At 43.1% G+C, this 12704-nt stretch overlaps 1 long non-coding RNA gene across 2 annotated transcripts in view; it reads right to left on the minus strand.

Moving 5' to 3' along the window:
* LOC123461577 overlaps positions 1 to 12704 on the minus strand; it is a 46230-nt gene that overhangs the window by 12092 nt on the left and 21434 nt on the right. Inside the window, exons 3-5 of one of the 2 annotated variants that reach the window (XR_006637724.1) lie at positions 10796 to 10875; positions 2454 to 2641; positions 665 to 777 (exon numbers count right to left, since the gene is read on the minus strand). This is a non-coding gene — a long non-coding RNA (uncharacterized LOC123461577). The remainder of the gene's footprint in view (positions 1 to 664; positions 778 to 2453; positions 2642 to 10795; positions 10876 to 12704) is intronic. The other variant, XR_006637723.1, reaches the window with a different exon arrangement.

A 12704-nucleotide genomic window follows, 5' to 3' on the forward strand; every position in this document is an offset into this window, starting at 1 on the left:
GCTCTGCCCCCCCAGGATCTGCCCCCAGGCTGTGTCGCCCATGCTCTGCACCTCCAGGCTCTACACCCCCAAGCTCTGCACCCCCAGGCTCTGTCCCCCCAGGTTCTGACCCCCCCCCCCAGGCTCTGCACCACCACCACCCTCCCGTGTTCCCGGTACTTTTCCACCCGCGCCAGCGCTCGGCTCCCAGACAGTCACACGGAACTTCAAAGTTCTCCCACAGATCACACTCATAAAGGGAGGAACCAGAGAGAGTCTAAAAGCTCCAGGAACCAGGAGAAGCAGAAGGGGGCCTCCTGCCTCCTCGTTACATTGGCTGCCCGAGCAGGTGAGCCTGGCGAACACCTGGCTGAGTCCCCGCGCCCCGCGGCCACTGCCATGGCAACCGCAGCATCGCGCCTCATCCTCCGAGCCAGACCAGACGGCGGCGGTGGCAAGGCTGGGGGGGGGGGGGGCGGGAGGATGTTAAAATCAGGTGAGCCTCGGTGTCGTGGACATGAGCGTTCCCCACTGATTACCGCCCCCGTTGGAAAGTGGGAATCAGTTACGGCGTATCTGAGGAGCTGTAAAGACAGCTCTTGAGGAGCTCAGTGGGGAAGTGACCTTCCAGACTGAAAATGCACCAGCGACATTGCACCCCTCCTCTGCTAGGCAACAGTCTTACCTTAGCAAGCCACAGCAGCAAGTCTAAGAATTAAAAGTTAGAGTCTCTTCCATGCCCTGCGCAGGCTGCTGGGATTAAAGTCTATCTTGGGGCCTTGTAACCATCCTCCTCCTCTGTAGAGAGAATACAAAGCTGTCAACCGGACATAGTGGCCCACACTTGTTAACCCAGCGCTGGGGAAGTGGCTGGGATATGGCCCCTGAGTTTGAGACCAACCTGGTTTACACAGTGAGTTCCAGGCCAGCCAGGACTGCATGGCCACACCTTAGGCCCCTCTCAAAAACAAAAGAGTTCTTAATATATGAAGGCCCAAGTTCTCAACAATCTCTGATTCTCCCACTGCCCAGCAGTTTGAGCCTAGTCCCCATAAATCTGCCCTCCTCACCCGTCTAAATGGTCAAAGCTCTACCCATTTGAATTTCATTTTTTTTCTTTTTCAAGATAGGAGGTCTAGCTATAGCCCAGGCTGACCTGGAATTCACTATGTAGTCTCAGGGTGGCCTTGAACTCAAGGTGATCCTTCTACCTCTACCTCCCAAGTGCTGGGATTAAAGGCGTGTGTCACCATGCCTGACTCATTTGAATTTCCTAATTCTAGTGGAACACCATGATGCACACCTGTAATCACACTCCTGCAGTGGAGGCAGGAGGATCAGGAATTTAAGGCCAGCCTCCAATACATGATGAATTTATGCCCACCTAGGCTATGTGAGTTGCTATCTTAAATAAACATATATATGTAATGAGATTTATCACCTGAAAACCATTCCCTAGAATTTTTTTAATTTTTATTTATTTATTAGAGAGAAAGGGAGGGAGAGAGAGAGAGAGAGAGAGACAATGGACATGCCAGGGCCTCTAGTCACTACAACCGTACTCCAGGCACATATACCTTGTGCATCTGGTTTACATGGGTTCCAGGGAAGCAAATCTAGGTACTTAGGTTTCACAAGCAAACACTTAACCACTAAGCTATCTGTACACCTACCAGAAGAATTTTTACATGCTAATGGAAACTTTGATACTACCCAGAAACACAAGTAGTGCTGTAAGGGGAATGCACATTATTTGGTAACTAGCAAACAGAACCGAATTAGAAAGATTCTCACCAATAGAAAGATCCTCAGATCTGTTATGAGCAGGTAAGATGATGGTATAACCCTTACAAAGAGTTAGCAGGCCAAATCCAAAAGAAACAAACAAACAAAAAAAAGATGCATGTACATGCCCTTCCAGCCAACAGTCCCACTCCTGCCAATCAATCCTGCAAACCCCTCTGTACATACACCAATGGCAGATGGACAAGATCATTCCCTGGGGCCTGCCCTAGAGTGGCAAACAACTGGAAACCTCACAAGTGGTTAATAATAAGGGTCTGTTTGATGTACAACGACCCACCCATATGGCGGGACATTCAGAGCCTCAGACAGCAAAGGAGAGCTCCGGGAGGTATTGGTAAATACAGAGCACTACCTTTCTAAGGAAGGGAAAGAAAAAAAACACACTTTCTTATTTAATTGCATAAGGAAACACTAGAAGTAGAAATAAGAATCCAATCAAAAGTATTACCAAGAGGGCTGGGCGTGCAGTTCTGTGCTGCAGTCCTCATGGGGATATGCAAGGCCTGCATTCCTAAACAAGGGCAAACCGCAGTAACCAATGATCACCTGGGGGGGGGGGACAGGGAGTATGTGGGACAATCTGTTTTACATATCATTTTAATTATTGAATCATGTGCTTTGTCTCCCATTGGAAAAGTAAGCATAATTTTTACAAGGATTATACTTACGTAAGCATAAAACATCGTCAGTTACTGCACAAAACCATCTAAGGTTGGGATCCTCTTGCTAGTAATCCATGAAATCTACATATTTTGTCTCTTCTTCCCTCTAGAAAACTTTCTTTGGGGGCATTATTCTGTTCTGTTCATCTTGTCAACAAATATTTATTGACTAGATAGGTGTTGTTTTGTGGAAGCTGGAAGACACGGATGAAAATACCAAAGAAAGCACCAGAGCACATGACTGAGACTGTTCACTTTATTTAACAAGAATCACCATAGTGATGAGAGACAAGTGAGAGAAATGACTCTGTGGTTGCTAACAGTAGCAGCCTGGACCTGATGGGCCCCAGAGGCAAAGCCTGTACCATATCTGAAATAGGGGCTCATCAGTGGTTGGAACTTTGGAGGGATTTTTTTGTAAAGTTTTACTCTTTTTAACAGCAAATGTTGAAATTTTTAAATATGCATTACCCCCTAAAATGTGGAGCTGTAATATAGGAGACTTGATTTTCTTGCCATTTTTCCCTTTGCTGATTAAAAGAAAAAAAAAAAAACAGGAAATGAAATCTGGTTTATATATAATTTGTCACACATGTAATATATCCAACTTTGTAAGCACTCCAAGTTTTCATTAACTCTGCTGAAATGTATTTACATTAAGAAATCTCTCAGCCCTAATGTCGTTAGTTTCAAACTTCCAAACTTAGTTGTTTTGCTAAAAATGCAAATCAGAGCCAGATGGAGGACCAAGCACCCCCATTTGACCTCCCTGGTAACCAACAACTGACAAAAAAAAAAAGTCTAATTAGAAGAAGCCCAGAGGGGAAAGAAGACCACCAGCACTGGGCCATAGTGCTTGTACTCAGTCCACATCGGAGGGTACATGAATGCTCTATCCAGACAGCAGGACCATGTTCCAGTGATGACTGATGCCCTGTGCTCAGAAAGACAAGGAAGTCCTACACCCTTCTTGAGGTATATAGCCCACCGCTCCCCCATAATCATCAAAGTCAGGTATGATAAGTAAATAAGATTAATAGGAATTCTTAGGCCTAAAGATGGGTAAATGGCCAAGAATCTCCAAGCATTTTAAAAGGTATTTTATTTGGGCTGGAGAGATGGCTTAGCAGTTAAGCGCTTGCCTGTGAAGCCTAAGGACCCCGGTTTGAGGCTCGGTTCCCCAGGTCCCACGTTAGCCAGATGCACAAGGGGGCGCATGCGTCTGGAGTTCGTTTGCAGTGGCTGGAAGCCCTGGCGCGCCCATTCTCTCTCTCTCCCTCTATGTGTCTTTCTCTCTGTGTCTGTAGCTCTCAAATAAATCAATAAAAATGAACAAAAAATATTTTTTAAAAAAGTATTTTATTTTTATTTATTTGAGAGAGAGAGAGAAAGAGGAAGACACAGAAAGAGTGAGTATGGGCATTCCAGGGCCTTCTGTCACTGTACAAAATCTCCAGATGCATGTGCTACTTTGTGTATCTGGCTTTACATGGGTACTGGGAAATCAAACCTGGGCTGTCAGGTCTTGCTAACAAGTGCCTTTAACTGCTGAGCCATCTCTCCAGTCCTCCAAGTATTTTTAAAAAGCCATGATAAAGGTATCAAACACAGCATCCAAGAACTATAGCCAAAGGAAATTAATACAGAAAATAAAATACTATGATAGATATAATTTCTATCTTCTGAGGTATAATATAATAAAGTATAGTTCATCCATTTAAAAAATTATAAATTATAAATAGGGCCAGGAATGATGGTATATGCCTGTAATCCCAGCATTCCAAAGGTTCAGGTAGAAGGATCTTGAGCTTAATCTTGAGCAAGCTGGGCTACATAATAAGACCCTAAATATATATATATATATATATATATATTTTTTTTTTTTTTTATAGGAGCTGAAAAAAATGTCTCAGTGGTTAAAGGCACTAGCCTTCAAAGCCAAAGGACCCAGGTTCAATTCCCCAGTACCCACATAAAGCCAGATGCACGAAGTGACACATACATCTGGAGTTTGTTTGCAGTGGCCAGTGGTCCTGGCACAACCATATTCACTCTCTCTGTCTCTCTGTATCTGTCTGTCTGTCTGTCTGTCTCTCTATATATATCTCTATCTCTCAAATATATAAAAATATTTAAGTATATACATATGTGAACAGTAGGAACTGAAGATTAGCTTTAAAAACTCAGTAGAGCCGGGTGTGGTGGTGCACGCCTTTAATCCCAGCACTCGGGAGGCAGAGGTAGGAGGATCACCGTGAGTTTGAAGACACCCTGAGACTACAGAGTAAATTCCAGGTCAGCCTGGGCCAGAGTAAGACCCTACCTTGAAAAACAAAAACAAACAACAATTAAAAAAAAAAAACTCAGTAGATGAGGTGAATAGTGAAATAAATACAGCTAGGGGAAATTAGTGACACAAAACATGAAACCAAGGAAGGAATTCTAAAGCTTTGTCTTTTTAATGTAAAAAGACAAAGAAATAAACAATAGTGTTCAAAGTCACCACACATAAGCTAGGAATGGTGGCAAACCCTTCTAATTCCAGCACTCAGGAGAGCGGGGGTGGGAGAGGGAGTTAGGAGCTCAAGGTCAGTTTCCGCTCCACAAGACCCTGTCTCAACAAAAGTCACCAGACATGGAGGATAGAATTCTACTGTCAGTATAATAGGACTCCCAGAAGGAAAGAATAGAAAAGAAGGGCATAAAGAAATACTAAAAGAAGGGCTGGAGAGATGGCTTAGTGGTTAAGTGCTTGCCTGTGAAGCCTAAGGACCCTGGTTCAAGGCAGGATAACAAGGTAGGAGCATCGCCATGAGTTCAAGGTCACCCTGAGACTCCATAGTGAATTCCAGGTCAGCCTGGGCTAGAGTGAGACCCTACCTCGAAAAACAAAACAAAACAAAACCAAAAAAAAGAAATACTAAAAGAGCTAATGGAGGGGGCATCCAGAACTGGAGAAAAACATTACTCATCAAGATGACAAGGTCTATACAATACCAAAGAGATCAAAGAAAAAGGAATGAGAAGAGATGGCTAAGCAGTTGAGGTGCTTGCTCACAAAGCCTGACAGTCTGGGTTCAATTCCCCAGTACCCATGTAAAGCCAGATGCACAAGGTGGCACATGCATCTGGAGTTTGTTTGCAGTGGCAAGAGGCCCTGGTGCACCCTTTTTTCCCCTCTGTCTGGTACTATAAACCTGGTAGGCTCTCGAGGAAGCCTACTGGTGTTGTGATATATAGAATAATATATTTTATTGTTATATATGCATTCAATATATTGAATATTCAATATATATTCAACATATACATTCAATATTCAACATATATATTCAATAATATATCAATAACAATAGAATATTATGTGTAATAACCTATATATTATAATAATAAATAATAGATATACCTACTATTGTTATATATATGTGACAACCTACTGTTATGCTAAATAAACAGGTTATCAAACTACCTTCCAAATATTCATGTTTCTACCCATAGACTAGCATTGCTTTCAGTCTCAGTTACAGAAGATTCCTTTCACATTGGGCCAAAGTTAATGTTGAGATGCATGGCTCAAAAAGTGCTGAGAATAAGTGATTAGTATGTGTTCAGCTCTAAACAGGACATCTATATTACCCCCGAAGAATGTGAGACCAGAGGATACTGAAGAGTGCTGTTGGAATTCTGTCTTCTGAGCAAGACCTGTATACTCGTGAACTCATAGCAGCTGTAGTTTCATGCACAAAATTGAGCCTGTCAACAGTCTATCATGGATAGGGGTGATATTATGGGATCCCCACCCCTCCTGAAGAAACTGCTGGCAGATAATGATTGCTGGGGGAACGGGAGTCATGTTCTTCAGTAGTGTAGTCACTAGTAAGTTGTTCATCCTCCAGTAAACTCCACCCCTACCCTGCTTATGGAAGCAATCCTAATTTAACTTGTAGGTCACCAAAGCAAGTATGAGGGGGATTATTTAGGAAGGAGAAAGGATTTAGCAGGAATGGAAAAGAGATAAGAAAGAGTAATGTGGTGAATATGGTCAAAATACATTATACACATGTATGAAATTCTCAAAAAATATTAGTTTTTAAAGCATTGAAAAGTAGGTATGATGAAGCAAGGTTGTGATCACAGCACTTGGAAGATGAGGCAGGAGGATTAATAGCTTGATGTTAGCCTGGGTTACACAATGCAGCCTCATCTTAAATCAAACAGACAGGGGCTGGGGAGATGCTCAGTGTATAAAGTGATTGCCTTACAAGCATGAGAACCTGAGTTTGAATCCCCAGCACCCACATAAAATGTCTAGCATGGTGACACCTGCCGATAACCCAGTACTTGGGAGGTGGAGACAGAGAATCCTTTATCCTCAGTAGCTTACTAGTATAGCTGAATCAGAAAGACCTAGGGTCAATAAGAAAGTCTGTGTGGTGGTTGAATGTTAAAGTGACACCCCTATAGCCTCATGTGTTTGTAATTAAGCCTCAAACTTAATCCCAAATTGGTAGAGTCTTTGAGAGGTGGAGTCCTGCTAGAGGTGGTGTGTTGCTGGGGGATGGCTTTGTAGTTGATTAGTCCAACCCTCTGGTTCATAGTGAACTCACTTTTGCTGGTTCCTCCATGTGGAAGAGAAAGATGTACTTTTCCTACTATGATGAAACTTCCCCTCAAAACCTTAAGCTAAAAGTAAAGATTTTATTTCCATAAACTGTCTGAATGGGTATTTTGTCCCACTAGTAACTGCTACAGAAATTGGTAACAAGAAATGGGGCTTTTGATGCTGTGGGCAGAGCTGAATGGATCATTCTGGTAATAGTTTGAAAGACCAAAATGCAAAGAGAATGTGAAGGCTTGACTTATGAGGTTTCAGAGTGGAAAAATGATTTTGTCAGGAATGAGGCTAGAGGCACTTCATGTACTGTCCTGGCAGAGAGGCAGGCTGTGTTCTGTTCATGTCCTGAGAACTTGAATTTAAAAGTAATGGAACAAGTCAGGCATGGTAACACACACCTTTAATCCCAACACTCAGGAGGCTGAGGTAGAAGGATCATCATGAACTTGAGGGCAGCCTTGTGCTACAAAGTGAGTTCCACCTCAGCTTGGGCTAGAGTGAGATCCTACCTCAAGAAAAAAAAAAAAAAAAAGTACTATCCCAGCATGGTGGATCATGCCTTTAATCCAAGCACTTGGGAGGTTGAGGAAGAAAGAGCTTTAGAAGTTCAAGGCCAGCTGGGATAGAATACATCCTGCCTTAAAAAAAAAAAAAAATGGTAATGGTGGTGGTGCATGCCTTTAATTCTAGCACTTGGGAGGCCAAGGTACAAAGATCACCATGAGTTTGAGGCTATCCTAAGACTACAAAGTGAATTTCAGGTCAACCTGGGCAAGGGCAAGAACCTCAAAAAACAAACAAAACATAAGATGTAGAAGAGGAGGCCGAGGAAGGCAGACATCTTGACCATGATCCCTGCCCCCAGAATCTTCAGAGCATAAACATGTGATCTTTATACTTCTCATAACTTGCTATGGTGGCAATAGGAAAATAATGCAGATGACAAAGGTGATGGTGGTTTTTAATATTTTTATTTATTTGCAAATAGAGAGAAAGAGAATGGGTATACCAGGGCTTCTTGCCATTCCAGATGCATGTGCCACTTTGTGCGTCTGGCTTTACATGAGTACTAGGGAATCAAATCCAGGTCATCAGGACTTGCAAACAAGCTCCTTAACCACTAAGTCATTTTTCCATCCCTGGTTGCTGTGTTGTTTTTAGTTTAAATATTTTTATTTATTTACTTGCAAGCAGAGAGAAATAGGAGAGAGAGAGAGAATGGGCATGCCAGGACCTCCAGCCACTACAAATGAACTCCAGATGCATGCACCACTTTGTGCATCTGGCTTTACCTGGGCACTAGGGAATGGGACTCAGGTGGCTAGGCTCTGCATGTCTGTGCCTTAACCACTGAGCAATCTCTCTAGCCCCTGTTCTTGTGGTTTATAAATGAGAATTTGGAGGTGCTGATTAATAAGTGATGTGTTTAAGCTCCCCAGACCTGGTGGGTCCTGGGAAATTTATCTAGTTATAGGTCGTGACAAAATGCAGTTAATATGGGCTGGAGAGATGGCTTAGCGGTTAAGCGCTTGCCTGTGAAGCCTAAAGACCCAGGTTCAAGGCTTGATTCCCCAGGACCCACATTATTAGCCAGATGCACAAGGGAGCACATGCATCTGGAGTTCGTTTGCAGTGGCTGGAGGTCCTGGTGCGCCCTTTCTCTCTCTCTCTAGCTACCTCTTTCTCTGTCTGTCACTTTCGAATAAATAAATGAAAAATGCAAAAAAATGGTAATGGACTGGAGAGATGGCTTAACGGTTAAGTGCTTGCCTGTGAAGCCTAAGGACCCCAGTTCAAGGCTCAATTCCCCAAGACCCACAAGATGCACAAGAGGGCACACACGTCTGGAGTTCATTTGCAGTGGTTGGAGGCCCAGGCGTGCCCATTCTCTCCCTCTCCCTCTCCCTCTCTCTCTCTCTCTCTCTCTCTCTCTCTCTCTCTCTCTCTCTCTCTGTCTCTCTATCTATCTCTCTCTATTTGCCTCTTTCTCTCTCTGCTGTCTTTTACTATCAAATAAATAAATAAAAATAAAATAAACAAAAAAATTAAATGGTAATGAACTAGTGTATGGGCAGAGGAAAATACAGAAGGATATGAAAAGTGTGCCCAGAGGAAATGTGAACAAGTTTTAGGTTCCAGGCCTCAGACCGCAGCCTGTATATTGCAGTTATTAGTGCAATTACCACCACTGAGGAGGGGCAAGCTGCTTCACACTGGGACAATACAGGTGCTGTTTCTTTTAAATACTTTTTATTTATTTATTTGAGAGTGACAGACACAGAGAGAAAGACAGATAGAGGGAGAGAGAGAGAATGGGCGTGCCAGGGCTTCCAGCCTCTGCAAACGAACTCCAGACGCGTGCGCCCCCTTGTGCATCTGGCTAACGTGGGACCTGGGGAACCGAGCCTCGAACCGGGGTCTTTAGGCTTCACAGGCAAGCGCTTAACCGCTAAGCCATCTCTCCAGCCCGGTGCTGTTTCTTTTGAAAGGAGAGGGCCTGAAGGAAGAATGCCAAAGGAATTTCCTTCTCCTCAAGGTTGAGTTTCATGCTTCTCTAGATAAACAGATTTGGTAGTTACCTCCTGGTACTGGTTTTGTGAGTAGGACAAATATAAGAATCAGGGGCTAGAGAGATTGCCTAGTGGTTAAGGCACTTGCTTGCGAAGCTTAAGGATCCAGGCTTGATTCTCCAGGTCCCACGTTAGCCAGATGCACATCATGGATCATGCATCTGGAGTTTATTTGCAGTAGCTAGAGGTCCTGGAGTGCCCATTCTCTCTCTCTTTCTCTCTTTCCCTCTGTCTCTAATAACTAAAAAAAAAAAAAAATTTAAGTAAGAATCAGGATCATAAAGTACACAGTGGTTTTGGAGGTGGCCACGGAGGCTAGGCAATGTAAGACAGGGATAAATTCCATCATGGAGGCCATGCAGGGGGTGCAGCATGACATAGAAGATGACCTGTGCATTATAAGGGAAAACTCAGGACTTTAGAGATGCCAGGACTGTGGGACAGTTGCCAGGGAAAGCTGCTGGCTCAGAGCAGATTATACCCAGGAAGAAAGCAACATACCTGCAGGGGAGGAGTTGCCCCAGCCTCTTTGAGCCCAGAGGATTTCATCGCAAGTCCCAGGTCCTAGACATGGAGCCAACCAGCAGGGAACCCAGACAGAACCCTCTCTCTTCATATCTTAGGCTGGAATTCAGATCCACCCCTAGTGACATGCCTCCCCTGTAGCAGGATTCTGCCTGCTAGAAGCAGAAGCTGCAAACTCAAGTCTATTAGAGGACATAGATTCAAACTACCACCAGGCCCATCAGTATATCACCATATTAAGCTAAATGGAAATACTACCTTTATCCTTTCAAATCCAATAAAAACCTTCTTGCAACTTAGGATACCAAGAAGCAGGAGGAGGATTGAATTCTTGGCCTAGATCTTTGCCTATATCCACACTCCTGCCATAGCCTCGTTATGCAGGGATGTACATTCCCAGGGCTTGACTTTGGGCTTGGCCAATAGGGTATCAGCAGATGTGACACAAGCAAACACTTACAATGTCTCTGTAGTTGGATGTGCCTCCTCTAGCCCCTGCCATCACCTACAGTTTAGTATATTTCTTCCAGTCCCACAGTGAGGATGACAAACCTACTCAGCCTGGGCTACAGCAAGACCCTACCTCGAAAAAACAAACAAACAAACAAAAGTGATGGAAAGACGGGCATAGTGAGTCTTACCTTTAATCCCAGGAGGATTGCATGAGTTCAAGGCCACTCTGAAACTCCATGGTGAATTCAGCTTAGGCTATAGTGAGACTCTACCTCGAAACACAAAAACAACAACAAAAAAAAATTAGTGATTGTTTCCCATATAAAGATGGATGCACTAACTGGCACATGCATCCAGAGTTTGTTTGCAGTGGCTAGAGACCTTGGTGTGCCCATTTTCTCCCCTTCTCTCTCTCTGCTCCCACCATCTCTCTCTGCTTGTAAATTAATAAATAAATAAAAAGCTATTAAAAACAGTGATTGTTGTGGTGGTGCATGCCTTAAATCCCAGCACTTGGGAGGCAGAGGTAGGAGGACTGAACACACACATCTGGAGTTAGTTTGCAATAGCAAGCAATTTTCACTTATTTAAAAATAAGGGCTAGCTGGACGTGGTGGTGCACGCCTTTAATCCCAGCACTTGGGAGGCAGAGGTAGGACAATCACTGTGAGTTCGAGGCCACCTGAGACTACAGAGTGAAGTCCAGTACAGCCTGAGCTAGAGTGAGATCCTACATTGAAAAAACAAAACAAAAAAAAAAGACAGAAAAAGGTAAAAATAATAAGGGCTGGAGAGATGGCTTAGCAGTTAAGGCACTTGCCTACAAAGCCTAACGACTAAGGTTCAGTTCCCCAGTAACCATGTAAAGCCAGATACATCAAGTAGTGCATGCATCTGGAGTTCATCTGCAGTGGCTAGAGGCCCTGGCACACCCATTTTCTCTCTCTTGCTCTCCTTGCAAATAAATTTTTAAAAATTTAAATAAGATTATTATTACTACTCATTTAAGATAATAATCAAAATTGCTGAGTAGATTTAAATGTTCTCATCCAAAAAAAACAAATAAATATGTGCTGGGCATGGTGGTGTATGCCTTTAATCCCAGCACTCGGGAGGCAGAGGTAGGAGGATCAAGGTGAGTTCAAGGCCACCCTGAGACTACATAGTGTATTCCAGGTCAGCCTGGGCTAGAATGAAACCCTTCCTTAAAAAACCAAAAATAAATCAATAAAATATGTGAGAGCCGGGTGTGGTGGCGCACGCCTTTAATCCCAGCACACGGGAGGCAGAGGTAGGAGGATCGCTGTGAGTTCGAGGCCACCCTGAGATTACATAGTGAATTCCAGGTCAGCCCGAGCTAGAGTGAGACCCTACCTCGAAAAACCAAAAAAAATAAATAAATAAAATAAAATAAAAAATATGTGAGGCAAGTATCTAAGTTAATGAGTTTGATTTAGCCATCCTACAATAACTGCACATTTCAAAACATCATGTTGGGCTGGAGAGATGACTCAGCGTTAAGGCACTTGCCTGTAAAACCTAATGACCCAGGTTTGATTTCCCAGTACCTACATAAAGCCATATACAAAGTGGCATGTATGTTTAGAGTTTATCTGCAGTGGCTAAAGGCCCTTACATACCCACATACCCGTGTTCCCTTTCTCTCTCTCTCTCTCTCTCTCTCTCTCTCTCTCTCTCTCTCTCTCAATCTCTCTCTCCCTGTGCAAATAAATAAATAAATAAAATAGTTTTTTAAATCATGTGGGCTAGAGAGATGGCTTAGCAGTTAAAGAGCTTGCCTGCAAAGCCAAAGGACCCAGGTTCAATTCCTCAGGACCCTTGTAAGCCAAATGCACAAGGTGGCACATGCATCTGGGGTTCATCTGTAGCTGTTGTCTCTATATATATCTATCTATCTGCCTCTCTCTCTCTCTCTCTCTCTCTCAAATAAATAAATAAATAATTTTAAAAGCGTCCTGTTATATACAACAAATATATATGTAACTTCTATTTCTCACCAAAATAAATTTTTAAACATTAAATTACTCAAAACATTTAAAATGTTAAAATAAATGTAATAAATTCGTTACATGTAGA

Source organism: Jaculus jaculus, chromosome 6 (genome assembly GCF_020740685.1).
Source record: "Jaculus jaculus isolate mJacJac1 chromosome 6, mJacJac1.mat.Y.cur, whole genome shotgun sequence".
Taxonomy (NCBI): Eukaryota; Metazoa; Chordata; class Mammalia; order Rodentia; family Dipodidae; genus Jaculus; species Jaculus jaculus.